Source organism: Siniperca chuatsi, linkage group LG19 (assembly GCF_020085105.1).
Source record: "Siniperca chuatsi isolate FFG_IHB_CAS linkage group LG19, ASM2008510v1, whole genome shotgun sequence".
NCBI lineage: Eukaryota > Metazoa > Chordata > Actinopteri > Centrarchiformes > Sinipercidae > Siniperca > Siniperca chuatsi.
In genome coordinates this window covers 21748357-21761528 of record NC_058060.1, presented here as the reverse complement: position 1 = coordinate 21761528, position 13172 = coordinate 21748357, and positions in this window count along the sequence as shown.

Here is a 13172-nt window from a genome sequence, read left to right as displayed (position 1 = left end):
AGGGACAGGGACTGAGGTATCCAACAAAGGTCACTGACCAGACTCTTACCAGATTGTAATTGTGATTATATGGTCAGGGCCTTAAACCCTTTGGCCACCAGGATGCCACAAAAAATAAGCACTTAAACATAGTTCATCATTGGTTCATTTCAAACCCAATGTGCTGGAGAACAGAACCAAAAACAAAATGGACCATGCTGATATGGTGCATCAGTTACATTGAAGTGTAATTGTTACCCCAAGCAGGTGTATTCAGCTTATTGTTTTATGACCAGGCTTTCCTTAATCCACTGCCTTAACTAATAAAACTAACTCTCAGTTTCATTGTTCGATGTATTCTGTGCCAAACAGAGTCACAGTGAGTTATCAGAGCAGTGAGTAAAATACTTAAGAACAGAGTCTTGGTTATGAATGATGTAAGCCCTAACCTGTTATAAGTGAATGAGTACACTTTGATGACTTAACAAAGTAGTTCACTGTTTAAATTTCATCACTTTTAATGAAATATGGATGTAGCTGATATCTATAATAGATAAAGATATCATACAGCATGTATATTAGACAGATGAATTGATAGGCAGGGAAGAGTGAAGGCAGGATTTGACCAAAAATATTTCATTAGGCCTGAAAATGGGTTGCACTATCAAGATCAGTTTTGGCTGATTAGAAAATCTGATAGCTTGACTTTGACATTTACCAATGATTTCTCCTATTTCTATTCAGAAAATACAATTCGACCTTTAAATACTCAATTGAACCTGCAAAAAAGGATAAAATCAGTCACGCGGTGAGCAAGAGAATGGGATATGACAGCTGGTTAGAAAGAGGAACATCATTAGTTCCTTGTGGTACGTCAGAGAGATTTGTCCATGGCCTGATAGCCCTGCTGTCAGAAAGGCAATATCACAGAACAGATGACACCACATTATAGCAGCACATAGGAGGAATTAATTAACATGATCTTATTGTCAAGTAGGAAAAGAGAAGAACATTACGATCGCCTCAGATCGGTAGCTCGCTGATAGAGTACCCTTTAAATGCCTCTGAATCCCTCTATCTCTACTGTCATTTCATAAATGGCGTCGTTTGTCCAATGTGCCATGTATGACAGCTACAGCACAGGGCTCTGGCTGCACTGGGTTTGATGTGTTAACGCCATCAGAGAGTCAACTCTGACATTTAACAAGTCGTTGTGCATTCTGCATCTCAGGTTCATCTACCACACAGATGTTTCGCAGCACAGGCAATCTAAGCTCATGACAAAAATCAAAGTTTAAAAAGATGCTAATGATTACCATCAAAGGGTGGCTCAGCACCGACATGGGAGAGAGATCCATGCTCCTTGGAATTTGAATTCACATTCAAATGCCAACAGCATGTATCTCTTACTGCTTATAACAGAATGAGGGCAACAGTGCTTTCAACAGTTCCTTTCCTAGATGGAACCCTGCTGTGGCAACATGCTGCTGTCTGTCTGCTTGCGTTGTTTTTCATGCCCTTCCAAGTTGAATGTGCTGACTACCAGCTCAGGAGAAGGAAATATGAACCAGTTGAGTAGCTGCACAGTCAGGGCTGTGTGGATTGGTTTGCCAAATGAGGCATCCATTACTTTCAGCTTTATATTTTCTAACTTCCTAGCTATTTATTTTGGAAAAGACTTCAATCAAGAAATACTAACTGAAAGTAGGGCTTAAAGAGTTCTTAAGCTTGAAGAATTTTTACAGGGGTAATCGTGCCCTGAAACATTGCAGGAATACACCCCCAATGGACTAGACAATTTTGGTGGTGAAAGAGTAACTTAGCTTAAGGCTTTCCAAGATCTGAATGGATGTCTACCATAGTGCAATTCCTAAGTTGGAAGCATATAAGTAAAAATCTAAATGGTGTATGTAAGCAGGAACGATTAGTCTTCCCGATTGAACTTTCAGTATTGTATTAGACTGCATTTAAACTTGCATTAAATGATTCTTGGTCACTTGGGAGTTAGCAAACAGTTGCTTATTCATACATCCAGCAGACACAGAGCAATTAGCATTCATTTGGAGTCATATTTCTTGCCACCTGATGAATTTTAGTCCAATATTCACTCTCATTTTAGCTCCAGTTTGTTCTTCATTGACTACTGAGAGAAATATCTGGCTCTTGGAGTGCTAAATGCTCCACTATGTTCATCAGCTAGTTGCTAACTTAAGTCAGCAACTTTGTCTGTTTGCTGTTTGATGCTAGACAGGTAGTGTACAGTGGGTTTTTATAGCTTTTTTGCTAGAAAAACAGCTGCCTGCTGCGTCTGAAAACGATGCTGATAATAGCTGTGAGAGTGAAACAAAACAGTGAAGTTGTGGAAAACCAAAACAAGGAGCTGAAACCAAAATGGTGGTATTCTTTTCTTTGTCCATTTAGGCATAGTGTACATGGTAACATATTATGCTAAGTTAGTGAAAACCCACTAGGTAAAACACAGCAAGAATTTGCAAGCCATATCTCATAAGTCAAGTTCTATGCATATAGCTGCTTCAGTCTAAAGCTAAATTCTTTAGACTGAAGCCCTTCATTTGTAAATTTGAAATCCCGTCAAAGCAAAATTTTCCTTTGTGATTTTTCTGCTTGAATGAGATACTGACAGCACAGAGAGCAAGGTATCCCATCTGTCGTTATCTCGAGCTTCACTACCACCGGTAACTGTCTCTTTATATGATCCTACAACATCCAAGGCTCCGACTAACAAGCAGGACAAGTTGGCCGTCCTTATTAGCTTCAGGCTGGACATTGGTGAAACACGTCACAGAGCCTACCCTCAGCAAAGACTGAGTCAATGTTAGCGGTTCTGAAATCTGCTTTACACTGGCAGACCTCCCTCTAAACTCCACTGAACACACAGATATCTGCCAATTGGTTATTCAAATGGAAGACTGGATAAGCCTGCATCTGTACAGAGAGAAAGTCATTGAGATTTTGGTAGATAAAAGAAAGATCCAAGACTCTTGAGAAATCTGTTCAAAGCCTTTATTCTATTCAGTTTGCCATAATTATAACTTCAAATCAGGAAATGGATATACCATTGAGGCTTTTTATTAGATTGTTGGAGTGCATTGGATATCTTTTCCGTCCACGTAATTACCAGAGGATTTGAAATTATATTTGATTTTATTATACTGCCTTTTATTGTATATGTATTTTATGTGTATGTATTTATTATTTTCAGGGAGAAATCTGTTATGAATGCTGCCAGAAATATTCGCGTGAACAAGTAAGATGGGTCAGTAATGATTTTCTGATGAAGACATTTCTACTTCAGTCCCAGTCCCTTTAACTGCCTGCTGTGGGAAATTATCTTGCTTATCCTGGTAAAGGACTTGTTGACATTGAAAGCCCGGGACAATGCTGCACCACAGTGGATATTTGGCCACACCAAGGGAGTGAGTGACTGAATCCAGGAGTTGGCAGCAGGGACATTTGGAGACTTCAGCTACTGTAGGCTTATTTGACATAAGCGCTAATCGCACACGACCAATTATGAAGTACCTGGGATCATGTGGTGATTTCTAATGGCTGCTGAGACTGTTGGAGGTTTTAATCCAGTACAAATCAGCTGTGCCTGTAATCCCAGCCCCAGTTACCTACTGTATGTTGGCAAAGACAAATATCTGAGAATAACTGCTCTTGATTGGTTCAGAGTTTCACTTCCTCTTACACCTAATTTGTACTTTTCTGCAGTCTTTATAAATGGAGTCACTCGAGGAATTGCACCAGATTACATTATTGCCCAGTGTTTCACAAAACACAGAGGTTGGGGAGTAATTCATTAATCAAATGAGATCTTTACATAATACCAGTCCTGTGCTAATAGGGCTAATGTCATTGGCACTGCCAAGGTACAAGCAAGAACAGGCCTCACCACAGTGAATTAAAGGTACATAACATTTGTAATGCCTCAGCAAAAACAGTCATGAATAATTTGACGTTGCTGGCCTGATTTTTATCAGGGAGGGATAAAAGCGGAAGGTTTCAAGCAGGCACAGGTGACAACAAAACCAAAATCTTTAGTGCACACATTGAATAAGAAGACCATCTGAGCTCAGTCTCTCCTTTGACATGAAGTTTCTCATCCCCAGGTGCTGAGTCTGATATGCTGACTCTAAGGTATTGCAGGTATTGCAGGTGACAGCATCTCAGTAGCTAGAGAAATGAAAAAGTGAGCAAAGATTTGGTGAACCCTGGAAAAATTGGACATGAAACTTAACCCAAAATATGCCCCAGTGAAGCATTTCAGATGCCAACAGTAGACTGCAGTATTTCTGAGCAGCTCAGAGGTAAGAAGATAAAAAGAATGAGAACCTGGGCATTCTGAAGACTTGTTCAGAAAATCCCCGAAGTACATCAAGGATAAACAACAGCTGAAAAGCATCATGTCATCTGTCAATCCAATTAAAAGAGGACGACAATCACGCTCGATTCAGGAAGAGAGAATAAGCTCTGGATCTTCAGCTGATCCCAGTCTATGACGTGAACCACACAAATCAGCAATTACAACCCCAAGCTTCTTCACAGTCCTGATAAAATGTACTGCAGATTCAATTTTACAGTCAACAAGACACCAAGCCCTCTTTGACTCGGTCTGGGTTGACTGCCTTGGTGTCTGTAATGACCACTAGACTAGCCATCTGTGATGATTTTTTAGATTTAACTGCAATATAATGATTTAGTTATGACAAACATCTTGTATGTCATGTTAAGGAAATATTTAGCAGTAAGACAATTAATGAAGATTTCGGTAAATTTGTTCGCATTTCCATGGTTTTCCATGGGACATTTTCACAAATAATATCATTTTAGAATAATTTACAATCATAACAAAAAAGAAAAAGGAGTTTGAAAATTTTAAATGAGAAACAGAAACATGGTGTTTCCTGTCATCCATACTGATAAGTTGCTAATCTTTTATTCTAGTCTAGTATTGTCTTATAAAGTTACAGAAAATCCTATGTAAGCTATGATTAAATAAATGTCCATAATGGAAACAGATATATTCACTTTATATCCTTCTCGGACAATGGAAAAGGCCACTTTTATCCCAGTGTTGCTTTCAAAGTTGTGTTCTTTGCATCTGTATGGTGGGGTAGTGGTTGTTTGTCACTGGATTCCAAAACACCCATATACAAATCATGTGTCAGATGCTTTGTACTGCAAACCCAGTTTTGTCCATAAGAGGTTATGTGGTGCTATAACAACTGCATAGTAGTTTCTGCCATTGACTTCTGAGAGACAACAGTAATTATTCTACAGCTATATGAGATCACTTAACAGGAAAGTTATCTATCTATCTATCTATCTATCTATCTATCTATCTATCTATCTATCTATCTATCTATCTATCTATCTATCTATCTATCTATCTATCTATCTATCTATCTATCTATCTATCTATCTATCTATCTATCTATCTATCTATCTATCTATCTATCTGGTGAAGGAAGACATGGTCTGACTCTTGAAAATATAATTAGGGCAAACCTTTGTAGTGTATCTGGCAACTTGATTGCTTTAATGGAGGAATTATTTGCTCCTTTACAAAAGTGCAAGATGCTGTCTTTATACATTCTGCTGGCCAGGAAGTACAGATGAGGTTTCACAGCATGACTGTGGGAGAGCTTGCCAGCTAGATCTAATGTTAGGCAGCAGTGTTGTTCACACTTCTTTTTCACACATTGCCATCAACCTGCTGAGCAATCTACTGAGCTAAATTCACTTCAACAGATTATGCATTAATTTAGGGAAAGCTTATCTCAATATGACCACAACTCAGGTTATCCCATTATTAGAACAGTGAGCAAATTAGATTCTATATGGAGATGTACTGTCATGTGTAGGGTCATTTTTCAACACTGCAAGACCTACAGGGCTCTGCCACCCACACATTAGGGCTGGCCATTGATTACAGCTAAGCATTCATTATAGGCATGTCATTATGCTGCATGGGAAGTCCCTGAAGCAAGATGTTTATCACTCTTTATGTCACTGGGTCCTGTAGATTTTGCTAGACTGAAGAAGGTTGAACAGAAACAAAACCTTGTAACTGTGTTGCTGCTTGACTTCAGTTAGTTTAAGTTTGAAAAAGAAGTTAGGGCTTAAAATGGGTTTAATTGATCGTTGATGTAGTGTATGTTAAATGTTTACATCTTGTCATTTTCATTTTTCAATTCTAGGAAAAGACAACAAAAGACATGGATGTGCCGAGTAAAAACAAAAATAATGGCATATGTTTAAGTATCTACATCTTGCCTGTTGCTTGTTTTGAAAAAATAATGTAATGTCTGTGCTTTGAAGTTCAGACTGAACTGAGGCATCTCCCCAAATACCAATTATTTCAGCTATTTTGGTTTCCTTTCATTGTTTGTCTTCTACATGTCCATGCCGACACTCTAACAGCCAAGCTGCCAAGGGTGCAAAAATCATGACATTTTTCTCAGGTTTATGTACTGTCATGGAGACGCTGGCAGATTTGAATGCCTCAGGATCCAATTTGGCAGTGCAACACGTGCAGTTCAGAACAACAAACAAATATGTCTCCATGCATCTTTATGCTTTTCTTGTACATCAGGTCTGTGCCGCAGGTGACATTACACATCAGAATTGGGACTCTTGCAATTGCAGCATGAATGTAGCCATAGATACATTAGTTTACTGTCACACTCAGCATAGAGACAAAAAATACAGAGTAAACACATCTATATTCATATATGCATTCAGCATTTATACATTTTGATGCACGCAAAAACCAGTGAGGCCACTTGGAAACTGCCTGTCCTCCAGCAATGGTGGGTCCCTGCTCCATTTTGGACCAGAGCAGCCCTCAACCCAGAGGCGACACAACACCAAAGACACTGTGATAAGCACACTACCAGCTGCCCTGCTTGTGCAAGCTCTGGCTGTATACTTATGGAGAATTACTTATGGAAAGAAAGATAGGGTAAAGACAGCCCACATACTTATGTTACAACATGTCTAAGAGGTACAGTGGTACTTGAGGGCCAGGGTAAACCCTGATGAACCCTGGGCTTGCATAAGGGCAAATGATGAGCTCTAACTGCCCCCAGTATGCCTGTCTTTAATGTGATAATTACCGTGGGGTTAGTGAATGGCAGAAAGTTCTGTGATTGACTGGCTAAGAAATGTGTGGATATGGTTTGCATTACATTTAGTACTGTAAGAAAAGCAAAACAAATGCAATACATTTCATGCATTCATTCATTCATGCTTTTTCTGTTTGTGTACTACTGGTCTTTGTATCTTGAGCACTCTGTGTATTTTCCTTGCAAGTTTGCTGAGATGAAAATAAAGTATTCAATCTTGAATCTTTAAAAGTGGGTTGAGACTATTAGTATGCATTTGCATTAGCAGCAGGCATTAGTATGCATTTCATCATGCCAGACTGTCATAAAAACTGATTTCTAATTGAAAAGAGAGAAAAGATTTCTTTCTTTCTGTTTCTCTTTCTCTCTTTGCTGGTAGAAAATCGACACTGGGAAAAAGCAGCTCTTAAGTCGCTGTAATTGTGACTTGTTTGGAGGGGCAAAATGTTTACCTTGAATGAATTTAGTTTGGATGTTATTTGCTTTCTCTGTTGTGCCAGCTTCTCAATGGTTCAAGCCCTGCAGGATTCTGATGAATATTTCAGTAAGAAATTCCTATGCTGGTCTGTCTCTCAGCTTCACAATGAATACAAATTAACAGTGTGAAATCCTGCTTCCTACTAAACTTATGAAGTTATGACTTTCATAAAGGAGCGTGTGCTGTCCATCTGTTCTGTGAGCAGAGCTGTACCTTTGGTTGTTGATCACTAGATGATGTGTTAAGGCATTTTGACAAAAACTCTTTGTCAGCCTTGGGACTTACAGTACAGCATTTATTTAGGATAAAGCCTGTTGCAAGAAAAGACTGAGATTCTTCAATTACTGTTGGTGAGCTCTACAGGAGAATTGGAGGCCAAAAAAAGAAAAAAAGGTTTCACTCTACCAGGCAGTGCTCATAGTCTCAGATTGGCTAACACACTTCCACTGTGATGTTCAATAGGCCTATCTTCTCCTTTCTTAAAATGGTCTTGCCCCAATTTTACATCTTGAAGGAGTGTACTTACTGCCTTTACCAAAAACCCAATTTCCCACTGAAGAGAAAAAATTTCCTTTTTGTAGGTAGTTCCTGTATTTGAGGCCCTGATATGTTCAAGAGTATAAATTGGATAACCCAGTGTGTGATATAAGCTCCATTTTGGCTCTTTGAGCAGCGCTAGGAAGCAGATAACTGATGAGAGTGAAGCCCCATTCTATCTGCTAGGGTCACATTGTCTCATTAATTGCTTATGAGTTATCGCTGTACATATGTGAAACAGCTGGGGGCCATTACGATTTGGTTGGAAATAATACCCTAAAGAGCTCAGCATTAGAGTTGTGTGTATGTGTCTCTGTCAGCTGTGTTGGAGGTAGTTTTCCCCCCCAAACAAAATGAAAACCATAATGTTTCCTCCCTCTCTCTCCCCCTCTCTTATCGGCGAGCACAACAAGGCAGGTGACTCATTAACATTCCCTGGCCGCCACAGGATTAAGAGCTTTGCAGGTTAAAAAACGTGCCGTAATCAAATTATTCAAATGACCCTTACTCGGCTTCGACCTTCATAGCACCATTTTCAAGACAATTACACCAAGCAAGTTGTGCCTGAAACCATCTCATATCAGAGGGAAAGGGAGAGCAAGAAAGAAGAGAAAAATGGTGAGGGGGGCAAGGGAAGCAAAAGATACCAAACAAAACGTCTAAATGGGGAGTTAATTAAAATTTGTTCCCTCAAAGGTGTACTTTTTTTTTCAGTAGTGGATAAGGCGAGTCCTCACACTGTGAAAAAGGAATATGATATCTTTTTGGTTTATTGCCCTCACAGGAGGCTCCCTGTGACACTGCAGACTTGAAGCTTGGCAGATGAATGCATCCTTAGAAGATTTTTCTTCTTTTACTCACCTGCAGGTATTTGCAGTTTTTGTTTTAGTGTGCAACCACCTATGATTTCCAATTGTGCATGTTTATTGTATGCTGTATCATAGGCATCAGAGAGTCTGCATGCAGCAGTGAGTAAAACAAGGAACAACCCTCAGGATTTTCTCTGAACTTTTTGGTTTTTTTTGACAAACATTAAGAGGTGTTGCTCCTAATCAAGCTAGCAAAGCCCCTCTCATCAGGTGGAAGCTAAGGCAGGAAGCTGTCCTGTGCGACCACATCGCCTCTTTGTTGTTGTCTTTAATCATGTATCTCTTCAGCTGTCCATATTTTAGAGCCAATTACCAAAAAGGTGTGTGTGTTTGTGTTTTCCCTGATGTGATTGCTTTGTGTTACCCCTGGCATTTGGGGGAAATTTAAGAAACCACCCGCCGTACATCTCATCATTTCTGAGCAGCGCTCCTGTTGGCCTCCAGGTAATTAGCGCTGGGCCTAGTGGGGGAAGCCAGCGTGGGCCTCCCATCGCCAGACGTGATAAATATTGACTTAGTCATACTCTTTCTTCTGCAGAGTTTAATTAAAGTGTGGACTGTTTATTTTTCTGGGGCTGCCAACTTGAATTTGATGCCCTGCATTAATCAACACCCACCATGCTTTCTGTGCATATGAGAGCCACCCTCACCCTCTTCAATTGGAAATAACTCGATAGTGTGAGTGTTTGTGTATGGGCTTGTTTTGCAATAATTGGGCCAGTGTTTTAGACTTTCAGGATGAGGATATTTATCAAAGTGAAGTTACTGTTGCAAGTACTAATTTATTTTAGGTTTAAGACTTAGATTTAGGATGACGTTTTGTATGTTAGGTGAGAGAAAGAAAGGGCTTTTTTGTTTCAACATGACAATACCCCCAATGCACAAAGTGAGGTCCTTATTGATATGGATTCCCAGTTTTGTGTGGAAAAACGTGACTGGCCTGCACAGAGCCCTGACCTCAAACCCATCCAACATGTTTAGGATGAATTGTCCCACCAAATGTGAGCGAGGCCTTATCGGCCAAAATCAGTGTTGGACCTCACTAACACTCTTGTGCCTGAATAGGAGCAAATCCCTGCAGCCAGGGTCCAAAATCTTGTGGAGATTTCCAAGAGGAGTGGGGGCTGTTATAGCAGCAGATTAATTCCTATAGGTTTGGGATGAGATGTTCAACAATCAAATATGGGTGAAATGTTTGAGTGTCAACATGCATTTGGCCACATAGTGTATCATGCCACCCTTCATACTAAATATCTAAAACACTTAAAATGACCCCACTGAACAAAATGTTTAGATTTATTCAAGTGTTGTATATTTTTTCTCCTTTAAATATGCCATATAAATGAGAATATATATATAAACAGAGACACACCCACACACTTATAGGAGACATTGAGACTGTTCATTATTCTACAACTGGACTGAAGCTTTAACAAGTAAAATGGGGCTGTTTATGTTATACAACAACAACCATCGAGTTTTAAGGATCTTTACAGAATACATGTCCATTGGAAAATAAGTGTGTTTATCTTTAATCAAACAGATTTTCTGTTGTGTTTCCGGTCAAAACTGACTAAAACTTTTTTCCTAATCTTCTTAAAGTATCTCATTAAACCAGTCACTGATGACCACATAACAATTCCTCTGGTAGTTACTGCAGTCAATAATGTCTCATTCAATTAGATGACTAAATGACAGACTGTTACAGAATGCCCAATGTTACAAATGTATTTTCCTGTATTTTGAAAATACAAAATACATGTATTTTATCTAGATACATTTTCTGGCATCAGTATTTTGTATTTTATTGTGATACATTTATTTGAGGTGTATTTTGTAACAAGATACATTTTGATGTATCTTAGCCTGTCTCTAAGCACAAGATTGCATCTTTTTATGAAGCTGAAGAAGACCATGAGATGCGTTTGAAGCTTGGAAAAGCTAGTAAACAAAGGCAGGAAACACAGACCTTTTTTATGAAAGCGGATAATTTAATAGATTTCTTTAAAAGATCTGTATTCAAGTACAAACAATCTTGTATTGTATTATGTGTGTTTGTTATGTAGATGATTGGATGTCAGATTCCTCAGGTGATGTTGACATCTTGTATACTAAGGTGCCTGCTAAATGCAGACGCTTTGTTTCTCCTCAGGATCATCAAACTGCACTTCTTCATGTCTATGTTTGTTGTTGCTGGGTAATTGAGTTGCACTGCACAGCTGTGTGACTCATCAGCGGCTCATTATTCCAGCTGCTGCCAGAGGAAGAGGCAACAACATCAGCCATGTTCGAGTGTGGTCATTATGACGGCAGCGTACCCTGAGTGGTACGCAGGAGAACCTTTCAGGAAGACAGCCACTCCTGAGTCATAAATGATGCACTCATGCATGGCTACAATATTCATCAAAAACATGATACTACGCGCTCTCTTTTGCATTCATAATTCAGAGGGTTGAGTAGAAGTTGTTTTTTTTTTTTTTTTGCATTGTTGTTGTTTTTTATACTCTAAATCCTTATGGCCACCACCCAGCGGATCTCTGGCAGTTTTTCTACACAGCTCAGAAATGTATCACAGTTCAGGGTCTACTGGGAGCCTGAACTCTAACAAGAAGTCATTTTTGCCTCTAACATTTTTGCCTTGTGCCATTTTGCATCCCAAACCACATCTTTAAAAATATACCACACATTGGCTGCAGACTGAAGCTGTGATTGAACTGAGTCAAATCAAACGGACACAGACTTAAGAGATCAAGGGACCTGTGCCCCTTGAATAAATGTGTGATCCAGGAACTTCGTAGAAAAAAATGCCTGAATCCCATAAAATAGTCCATTAACAGTTTTAAATATTGATGTAACATTATAATATCAGAGCACGCTTGCCTTTCTCTTCAGTAAGTAAGGTGTGGTATGTTTAGCACCATTGAGACATGCACTTCAGTCTGTTAGTGTAAATGTCATTGTCTTGCCTGAAAGAGTCACTCTGGCAATCTGCCTACATACAGAATGAACCTCCCTACACAGCTGAAGTGTGAATACAGTACAGTCACCAGATATAGTGTGCACAAAGTTATGGTCCAAACATCTGAATATGCATGTTTTATTGATGAAATTGTGCTCTGTCCAGATATTAATTTTTATTTTGATTTCTTATGCTCAAAGGAATTAAATCAGTTTAATAAACCACTTTAGAAATAAAGTGCTGTGAGTGAGCTAATTTTAGGTTATTAAAGAAATGTTCTTCTCGTGTTTCTCATTGGTGCTTCCAAAAGGCGACAAATTGCGCCCCAGAAAAAAAGAATAGATTTATTTTTTAATTTAGACATAAAAAAATACATGCTAGAGCTGATATTTGCATTGATGTCTTATTAGCTTTTGTTCTTATTTGTAATAAATAAAGGTGCAGTACTTTTACTGTAGAACTTTTCATTTTTTATTGTAATGTCTGAACGTATAAATTAAATAAATAAATTTGATTCCCCCCCCAAAAAATTTTATTTGCCAGGGGAAGTTTGCTTAGGGCACCAAATGTGCTAGGTCTAGCCCTGTTTCTCATGGAATTTAATGTCAGGTGAGTGTTACGGACAGAGAGGCAGGAGACACCAATACGGAGACAGATTGAGTTTTATTTGGATTATTACCAGAACAGGCAGGTATGGAGATGGGGAAGTCCGTAGGAGGGAAGACTCGCTGGCGTGGAGATCGCTGGAGAGGTATGTAGGGGGAAAAAAGAATGTCATGTGGAGTTCTTCAATTAACAAGGTCAGACAACTGGCTGAGGTGAGTGCTGGGCCTTTGATGCTGGGTGTGATTAAGTGCTGATGGGGAGCAGGAGTGTGATAGGGAGCAGGTGTGCTTGATTAACAGACGGAGGAGACTGGCGTATCCGTGACAGTGAGTACCTTTTTTGTAATGTGTAATATTTGAGGATTTGTTTTCTGTTTTTTTTGTTCTCTTCGTCGTTAAGTCAACCTAAACTTTCAGCCTGCGTTTATGTTGCTTACTTTCAACAAATGACCTAATTTAAATAAATTAACATAATGTAAGACAAATAGGACTTGAAAAAGAACAAACATTTGGAAGCCTAATTATAGTGCCTGACACACTTGTAGATGAGCATGGAAGTTCATTCTTGACCTTAGTAGTAGTTTGACAAAATAA